We start from the raw sequence: 10385 nt of genomic DNA, 5'->3' as shown, positions 1-10385 counted from the left end.
TTTTTAAATTTTTTCTGTAAAAGTATGTATAAAGTGTCAATTTTTTTTATCATTTATGGAGAATGGACAGGGAGTAACCGAAGTGCGGGGAATTAGAATCTTTCTTAATAATGATACGGATTCATGGTGCCAAAGGAGTGGAGACCTGTTCGGGAACCGCGTGATGGAGCTTCACAATAGATTGCAAAACACACGTTATCGTTTTCTTGGTATTGGTATCACCCATTTGCAACTTATTCAGACTCGAGGGCATCTCTTGGAGCACGTTTTGCGGAGGGCGCACTCCCCAAATCTCCTATGGCTTTCTTGGTATGACTGCCCATATTCTTACCTGCCTTCCTGGATTCCAGTGAAGAATTTAAGGGTTTTGAAGGTGTATGGGACAGTATTCGAAGCACTGTGGCGAGGTAGATCGCAGGTAATTTGGAGTTTGTTTGTTTCTGGTAGTTAATATTGCACCAATGGACTCGGAAGGATTTGTTAGAGATGCCTAGATGACAATCATCCACTTGAACATTTTTAACAGCAGTTTGAACGCATGTTGCAGGCACCTATTCAGTTGAGGGAGTTGGAGATTTATGGTATCATCTGCAAGATTCCAAAATCCATAGGGCAGCTAACCCACCTCGAACGGTTTTTGCTCGACGATGTTTCTTTCAAAAAATTGCCAGAAGAATTTTGCCAGATGAGGTGTCTAAAGGTGTTGGCATTTGGAAGATGCCCAAACCTGGTAGCGCTACCAGATTCTTTTGGTAACTTGAAGAACCTTCAACACGTGCAACTGTCTGAGTGCTGGTCGTTGGAAAGGCTATCAAAATCCTTCAGTAACTTGATGAACCTCAAATGCATGAACCTGCTGGAGTGCTGGAATATGGAAAGGCTGCCTGAGTCCATCAGCAACTTGACGAAGCTCGAACACATCGAGTTGTCTAGTTTCAGCAGTTTGCAGTGGTTGTCGTAGTCCTTCAGCAACTTGACGAAGCTCGAATACATTGAGCTGTCTGTGTGCAGCAGTTTGTAGTGGTTTCTGGATTCCTTCGACAACTTGACGAAGATCTAACACATCAAGCTACTTGGGTGGAGAACTTTGCAGAGGTTGCCTGAGTCCTTCGGCAACTTGACGAAGCTCGAATACATCGAGCTGTATGGGTGCAACAGTTTGCAATGGTTGCCGGAGTCTTTCGGAAACTTGACGAAGCTCGAACACATCGAGCTGTCTTGGTGCAACAGTTTGCAGTGGTTGTCGGAGTCCTTCGACAACTTGACGAAGCTCGAACACATCGAGTTGTCTTGGTGCAGCAGTTTGCAGTGGTTGCTGGAGTCCTTCGGCAACTTGACGAAGCTCGAATACATCGAGTTGTCTGGGTGCAGCAGTTTGGAGTGGTTGTCGAAGTCCTTCGACAACTTGACGAAGCTCGAACACATCAAGCTGTCTGGGTGCAGCAGTTTGCAGAGGTTGCCGGAGTCCTTCGGCAACTTGACAAAACTCGAACACATCGAGCTGTCTCGGTGCAACAGTTTGCTGTGGTTGCCGGAGTCCTTCGGCAACTTGACGAAGCTCGAATACATCACGTTGTCTAGGTGCAGCAGTTTGTAGTGGTTGCCAGAGTCCTTCGGCAACTTGACGAAGCTCGAACACATCAACCTGTTTCAGTGCAGCAGTTTGCAGTGGTTTCCGGAGTCCCTCGGTAACTTGACAAAGATCGAACACATCAACTTGTTTTAGTGCAGCAGTTTGCAGTGGTTGTCGTGTTGGGCATTTTCTGCTAAATTCCAAAACAAAAAAAACAGAGAGAAATGCTATGTTTTTACACAGCGGAAAACTAAAAATCGTTTGTGGAATATGGTGTTTCAGCAACGCATTTTCGTCAATTGCTGAATGCACTGTTTCAGCAACGATGTTTTAGCAATGCTGAAACTGGTGTTTCAGCAACACTCTATTTTGACGTAGTGTAACAAAAAAAAACATTTTCTAAAAACAGAGTTTCAACAACGCACAACAAAAAGGACTTTGTATTCATTAACAATACTTCCTCTAATAGAGGAATTACAACAAGGCTGCTTCAGAGGTAGTTCAAAAACTTCACTCTGTAAAAAAAAAAAATTACATTACTGTGTCTGCACTGCTGTACATTACAGAAAGCAATATACTTTGTCTCCTCTAAAAATCAACACACTATTTTTTCACTGCTGTGTCTGCACTGCTGTGCATCTACAAAACACTCTGTTTCAGTTAAAAAATTAACGCTGTTGTAACACTCTGTTTCTTTCTTGAAAAATTTTACACTGCTGTGTGTAAATTTTTCATTCATACATACGTGCTGCTGCGTATTACAAAATAAAATTTTGTCTCTAGTCAGCTCTAGCTACACAGAAAAAAAAACATTACATTTCATATACAGCAACCAAAAAAAATTGCGTGTGCTGTAAAAAAAAAACTACTTGAAATTTTATGACAAGACTAGAAGTTAAAATCGAGGTATGGAGGGGTAGATAGATAAGTTTAATGCCTGAAATTTCTGGATGTTGCGGTACATTCTCCATGTCCGCAGTAAAACCTGGTGTTTACTATTTTTACCAACTGTAATAAATTACCACCATTCCGTGAATGACCACCATTCTGTAATAAATCGCTGCGTAATGGTGAATTCAGGCAAGGAATGGTGCTGCAGCTGTTTAATGGCAGATACATCATTGCAGGGGTATGGCGAAGGAATGGCCCTGTAGTTGAAAATAATATTTCAACACTCCCCTTTAGTTTCAACTACTGGGTTATCAGTCATACCCAGACATTTCCTCAAAAATTCAAAACTTTTCTGTCCCAATGGTTTGGTTAGAATGTCTGCAACCTGCTCTTGAGTCCTGCAGTGTTGTAAAACAATCTCACCATTGTTTACCAATTCCCTGATGTAATGAAACTTTGTGTCAATGTGTTTCGTTCTCTTATGAAACACAACATTCTTGGATAATGCAATAGCTGAACTGTTGTCACAAAGAATCACAGTTCCTTTTGTTTGCTCTTGGCATAGACTCCTTAACATCCTTCTCATCCAAACTGCTTGACATGCTGCTGCTGTAGCTACCACATATTCTGCCTTTGTTGTAGACAATGCTACAATAGGCTGTTTTTTAGAAGCCCATGAAATGGCTCCTGAACCCATGTGAAAAACATAACCGGATGTGCTTTTCCGATCATCTACACTTCCAGCCAAATCATTATCAGTGTATCCAATTAAATCTGAACATTCAGAAGTAGTATATAAAATGCCAAACCTTTTAGTACCTTTAACATACCTCAGAATCCTTTTTGCTGCCTGCCAATGTGCTTCTTTTGGCCTCTCCATGAATCTGGAAATTAGACTAACAACATACATTATGTCCGGCCTAGTTGCAGTCAAATACATGACGCTGCCAACTATGCTCTTATACAAACTAGGATCAAAATCCTTGCTGATGTCCTCTTTGCTGAGTTTTAATCCCATCACTGTGGGAGTGATTACTGCTTTGCTCTCCTACATATTAAATCTTTCCAACACTTCATTAACATATTTTGACTGTGAGATAAAAATCTCATTTTCACTTTGTTCTACTTCTATTCCTAAGAAGTATCTCAGCAAACCCATGTCAGTCATTTCAAATTCTTCTTTCATGACTGTTTTGAAATTTCCAATGAGATAATCATCATTACCTGTGAAAATAACATCATCAACATATAACACAACAATTAGTATTTTACCATCCTTTTCTATGATGTAGAGGGTGGGTTCTCCCTCACACCTTTCAAATCCATTTTCCAGTAGATAGGAATCTATCCTACTGTACCACGCTCTTGGTGCTTGCTTCAGCTCATAAAGAGCTTTCTTCAATCTGCACACTTTGTGCTCTTGGCCTTTCTTTTCATAGCCTAGAGGTTGTTCAATGTAAACCTCTTCCTTTAACACTCCATTTAGGAATGTTGACTTCACATCCATTTGGTAAACTTTCCACTTGTTTTGTGCTGCTATGGACAGCACTGCTCTCACTGTTTCCATTCTAGCAACCGGTGCAAAAGTTTCCTCATAGTCTCTCCCATACTACTACTTGTATCCTTTGACAACCAGTCTTGCCTTGTGTCTTTTTATTTTTCCTTCAACATTACTCTTGGTCTTGTAAACCCATTTAACTCCAATGTCTTCCTTTCCTTTTGGTAGTTCAACTAAATCCCATGTCTTGTTTCTTTTTATGGCATAGATCTCCTCATCCATAGCTTCTATCTATTTCTTATCTTTAATTTCTTATTCAAAATGAATAGGGTCATCAACATGATAAGATAAAGCAAACAAAGAATTCATACCTTCATTTGTTTCCTCTTGTTCATAAATGTCACTTAAATTTCTAAACTTCTTACCTTTTTCATTTGGTGTACAAGTGCTTGAAGAAGCACTTGAATTTCCTCCTTGTGGTGTGCTTGGAGAAGCACTTTCATTCCTCCTCAAGGGTGTCTCTTGCTGCCCTTGTGTTGGTGCTGCTGTTTGGAGTGTTTCAGCCATCTCCTCATCATCTTCATCATGAGACAAACATTTTTTAACATTCCTTGTTTTCTCTATGCTTCCATCCCAAGCTTCCTCCTCAATGAACTGAACATCTCTACTCACAAAAAACTTCTTGGTGGATGGGTTATACAACCTGTAAGCTTTGGATTTTTCACTGTATCCAATGAAAATACATTTCTTCCCTTTGTTGTCCAACTTCTTCCTTAGCTGATCTGGAATGTGTGCATAAGCTACACATCCGAAAACTTTCATGTGGGTGACTCATTGCTTTCTCCCACTCCATGCTTCTTCCGGCACTCTGTTCATGACTGCTTTTGTAGGGCATCTATTCAAAATGTACGTTGCACAGTGTACAGCTTCAGCCCAATAATCATTTGGCAAATGCTTTGCCTTTAACATGCTCCTCGCCATATCCATTATTGTCCTATTCTTCCTTTCGGCAACTCCATTTTTCTGCGGGGTGTACTTAGTGGTAAATTGCTTATGAATTCCATTTTCTCTACAAAAACGTAGAAATTCTTTGGAGATATACTCACCTCCTCTATTAGTTCTTAGAACTTTGATATGCTGCCCACTTTGGTTTTCTACAAGTGCTTTGAAATTGCAAATTCTTTCAAACACTTTACTTTTTTTCTTCAGAAAATAAACCCAAATTTTTATAGTAAAATCATCAATAAATGTTAGAATATAGTGGATGCCTGCAAGTGATGAAGTTTGCATTGGTCCACATAAATCTAAGTGGACAATCTCTAAGGGTGCTTTTGCCCTTATGCTTTTCCAGGATGGAAAACTTTCTCTGTGTTGTTTCCCCAAGATACAACCTTCACAAAGTCTTTCCGGTTTTTCTGTCAATGGTAATCCTCTTACCATTCCTTTTCTACTCAACAAATTAAGACCTCCAAAATTGAGATGTTCAAATCTCAAGTGCCACAACCAATTTTCATCCTTTGGTTCGCTTTGGAAAGCCTCTTGAGTCACTGCTGCAATCACTTCTTTATTTTTCAAATTTGCCTTCATTCTGAGAGGGAACATCATGTTCCTTGTCATCTTTACTTCAACAATACATTGTTTGCTGGGTGCTCTATCCATGATGGTGCATACATCATTCACAAAGAAAACATTGTAACCCTTTTGAACAAGTTGTCCAATACTTAAGAGATTACATTTCATTCCAGGAACATAATAAACATCTGCTATGGTTTTCTTTTCACCTTTCTTTGTTAAGACATTTACTTCTCCTTTTCCCATAACAGAAACTTTATTATCAGTCCCTAGTGTGACTTGTGACTTCACATTCTGATCTAACATAGAAAACATGGCTATGTTTCCTATCATATGGTTGCTGCAACCGGAGTCTAGAAACCATACATCTTCACTCTTTTCTTCAACAATATTATAGGCTAAAAACAAATTGTTTTGGCTGATATTTTCTTTAGTGAAATTTGCACTAGTTCTATTACTCATATCATGCTACTTCTTCCTACATTCATTTGCATAATGCCCATATTTTTTTACAATAATAACATTGGACATTGGATTTTTCATACCTTTGTCCTCTATTGGCTGCTGCCTTGGCCTTGGTTCTGATTTGGATTGCTGCCTCTTCCTTGAGCATTTGCTGCACTGCTTCTTCCACCTCTGTTTTGGCTTCTTCCTCTTCCTCTCTTGTTTCCTCTGCCTTGACCTCTTCCTCTTCCAAAGGACATCTTGGTTTTAAAGGCATGTTCTAGAGATGAGTTTTCATTTCTACTCAATCTTTGCTCATGTGTTATTAGTGATGCATGTAGTTCATCAACTGAGAAGTTTGTGAGATCCTTTGTCTCTTCTATGGTGGTGACAATCACATCAAACTTTGAGGGTAGGATCCTCAATAGTTTCTCCACAATCCTCATTTCTTCAAGAATCTCTCCATGAGACCTTATCTGTGTGATCAGACCAATGACATGTGTGAAAAATGAATCAATATTGTTTGACTCCTTCATGCATAGATTCTCAAAATCTCTCCTCAGCAACTGTAGTTTTGCTGTCTTCACTTTCTCCATGCCTTGATAGGCTGTCTTGAGAGTTTGTCATGCTTCTTTGGATGTCTTGGTTGCTGCTATCCTTGGAAACACACTCTCATGCACTGCTTGATACAAAAATACGAGGGCTTTTGAATCCTTCTTCTTATAGCTCTTCAACAGATCTTTCTCTGTCTGAGTTAAGTTATTAAACTCTTCTTCATCTGCTGGTTCTTCAAATCCATCCTCAACAAATTCCCATAAATCTTGTGAGGCAAGTAAAGCCTTCATGGTTATGGCCCAATAGTCATAGTTTTTCCCGTTAAACTGTGGGAGTTGAGTATTAAAAATACCCATGCTAGTGCTAGCTCCAGCAATTCTTGCACTCTTCAAAATACTTGATTGTGTATTAAAATAACTGACTGTCTTCAACAGCAACACAGAAAACTAGCTTGAGAAATACCTTGGATTTTTGACTGAGTCTTCACTCTGCTGGAGAAGCTGCTGCAGCAAGAAATCCTTCCTTCAGCTTCTTTGACACCTTCAAAGAGCCTGGACAAGCTCTGATACCACTGTTGGGAATTTTCTGCTAAATTCCAAAACAAAACAAAAAAACAGAGAGAAATGCTCTGTTTTTACACAGCGGAAAACTAAAAATCGTTTGCGGAATACGGTGTTTCAGCAACGCAGTTTCGTCAATTGCTGAATGCAGTGTTTCAGCAACGGTGTTTCAGCAACACTCTGTTTTGACGCAGCGTAACAAAAAAAATATTTTCTAAAAACAGAGTTTCAACAACGCACAACAAAAGGGACTTTGTATTCATTAACAATACTTCCTCTAACAGAGGAATTACAACAAGGCTGCTTCAGAGGTAGTTCAAAAACTTCAAAAACTTCACTCTGTCAAAAAAAAATTACATTACTATGTCTGCACTGTTGTACATTACAGAAAGCAAAATACTTTGTCTCCTCTGAAAATCAACACACTGTTTTTCACTAATGTGTCTGCACTTCTGTGTATCTACAAAACACTCTGTTTCAGCTAAAAAATTAACGCTGTTGTAACACTCTGTTTCTTTCTTGAAAAATTTTACACTGCTGTGTGTAAATTTTTCATTCATACATACGCGCTGCTGCGTATTACAAAATAAAATTTTGTCTCTGGTCAACTCTAACTACACAGAAAAAAACATTACATTTCATATATAGCAACCAAAAAAAATTGCGTGTGCTGTAAAAAAAAAGTTACTTGAAATTTTATAACAAGACTAGAAATTAAAATCGAGGTATGGAGGGGCAGACAGATAAGTTTAATCCCTGAAATTTCTGGATGTTGCGGTACATTCTCCATGTCCGCAGTAAAACCTGGTGTTTACTATTTTTACCAACTGTAATAAATGACCACCATTCCGTGAATGACAACCATTCCGTAATAAATCGTTGTGTAATGGTGAATTCAGGCAAGGATTGGTGCTGCAGTTGTTTAATGGCGGCTACATCATTGCAGGGGTATGGCAAAGGACTGTCCCTGTAGTTGAAAATAATATTTCAACATGTCGGAGTCCCTCGGTAATTTGACAAACCTCCAAGAGATGAATTTGTTTAACTGCACGAGTTTAGAGAGTCTGCCGAGTATGAAGGCATTGGTATCGTTGAAAGAGTTGGAAGCATCATTTTGTTCCAAGTTGAAGAGCATATAGGATTTGAAGCACCTAACAAGGCTTGAATCTCTATACGTCAGTGGGTGTGTTGAACTGGAAGAGTTGAATGGTGTTGAACATTGTATGTCATTGGTGAATCTTGTTGCGTGGGTTTGCCCAAACCTGAAGTTGAGTGAAGGTGTTGTAAAGAAACTCCGTCAACGAAAGGTTAAAGGGAATTTCTAATAAAATATAGATATGCGTGTTCTCATATCATAAATGTGAACAAAAATCCTTGGGAAATTGTAGGTCATCTTAATATAAATATTTTGAGTAATGTTTTCTTTTATATATAATATAATATAATGATATTTTATTATAATGATAATTTATTATATTGTAATTTCTTTTTCAGAACCACGAATATATATGTGGGCGTTTTTCCAAAAGAGAATATATTTTCCTTTTAATTATCATGAATATATATATATATATATATATATATATAGATATATATTAATTGTTTTTTTATAGTAATTAATTTGTATTTTTCTTTAATTCGCAAATTTTAAAGTTAAATTTTAATAATTATATTATTAGTTATATAAAGAATATATAGTATTTAATTTATATTTTTCTTAATGATCAAATTTTAAAGTTAAATTTTAATTAATTATTATTAATTATAATTATAATTTTATATTAATAAATATTTTTTTAATTATTTTGAAATTTATTTAAGGTCAAGCTAGTAATCTCCAAGAAATTGAGATGAAGTTGTTGAGGTGCAACCCGTTGGAAGTCTATGGAATATGAAGATATTGACATTTTTGGAAGAGTGGTCACTAAAAATAAAAAATAATATATATATATATATATATATATATATATATATATATATATATATATATAATTTATTTTTTAAATAAATGTTTTTTGGATTAATCACATATTAATGATGTGATTAATCTGAAAGACATTTGTCTACAATATAGATTACCAAAGGCTTAAATCTAACATAATTTACATTGTTTATTTATAATTAATTTTAGTTTGTATTTTGATTAAATATTTTATAAAATATTAATAATGAATATTATTATTTTTAAATAAATATTTTATTATTAAATATTTTTAATAAATGTATTTTTAATTATTTTGAAATATATTTAATTATTTATTTTTTATTTTAATTTATTGTTGATTATAAAATTTATTGTAATTATGTTTTTTTAATATCTTTTTATAAAATTGTACCAAATTTAAAAATTTAAAAACAAAATAAAAATATAATATACAATAAATTTTTAATTCACCAAAAAAAAATAAACTCATTTCAAAATAATTAAAACAATCATTTATTAATATAAACATTTCAAAATAGTTAAAAAATTTGTTTATTCATATAAAACTTTGTAGTGTTAAATAACATATTTAATCAAAACATGAATTTAAAAGTCACATAAAAATAAAAATAAAAATAAAAGTGGATTATTTTATGTATTTTTTATATTTTATTATATATATTTTCAAAATAAATAAAAATAATATTTTGATTATTATTAAAAAAATTAATTATTCTTTATATTTTGAAAAATAAATAAAAGAAACTAGAACATTTTGATTATCCATGACCCATTTTATTGTTGCAAAATATATTGGGTTAAAGATTTTGTTTCATCTAATGTCTTAGAATGGAAACATATATCTTATTACATAAGTGTTCACCTTTAATAAATTTAATTTTGGTAGAGATTTCTCTTAAGATATATCCTAAGAAATCAACTTAAATGTTTGCATTTTAAGAGTTCGCATATTAGCATACTTTTTAAGAGGAATATTAGCATACATCTTAAGAACTAATTTTTTTAGTATGTGTGGTAGAGATTCCTCTTAAGACATATAGATGTATGTTAACTTTTAAGATGTATGTTTTGTAAGACTATATGTACGAGAACCAACCTACCACCCATAGCTAACCATTTATGGGCTCATGATAGCAATCTTTGTTCAAATTTACCTATCAACTAACACCAATCCTTTATGATATAGTTATTTGGTTTCAAAATGAAACTAAAATACTTAAATCCTCGGTCCATCGAGGACTTTTACATAGCCAGAAGACTAGCAATTTCTAAAACATATGCCTCTTCCAAGGATGAAGCAATTGACAAAGATTTAGATTTTCTCACATAGAGACTTGTAGCATCACC

Source organism: Pinus tabuliformis, chromosome 3_2, assembly GCF_031772625.1.
Source record: "Pinus tabuliformis cultivar Carrire ecotype Pingquan chromosome 3_2, CPIR1, whole genome shotgun sequence".
Lineage (NCBI taxonomy): Eukaryota > Viridiplantae > Streptophyta > Pinopsida > Pinales > Pinaceae > Pinus > Pinus tabuliformis.
The sequence above is the reverse complement of the archived record's forward strand: the minus strand, read 5'-3'. Positions refer to the sequence as shown.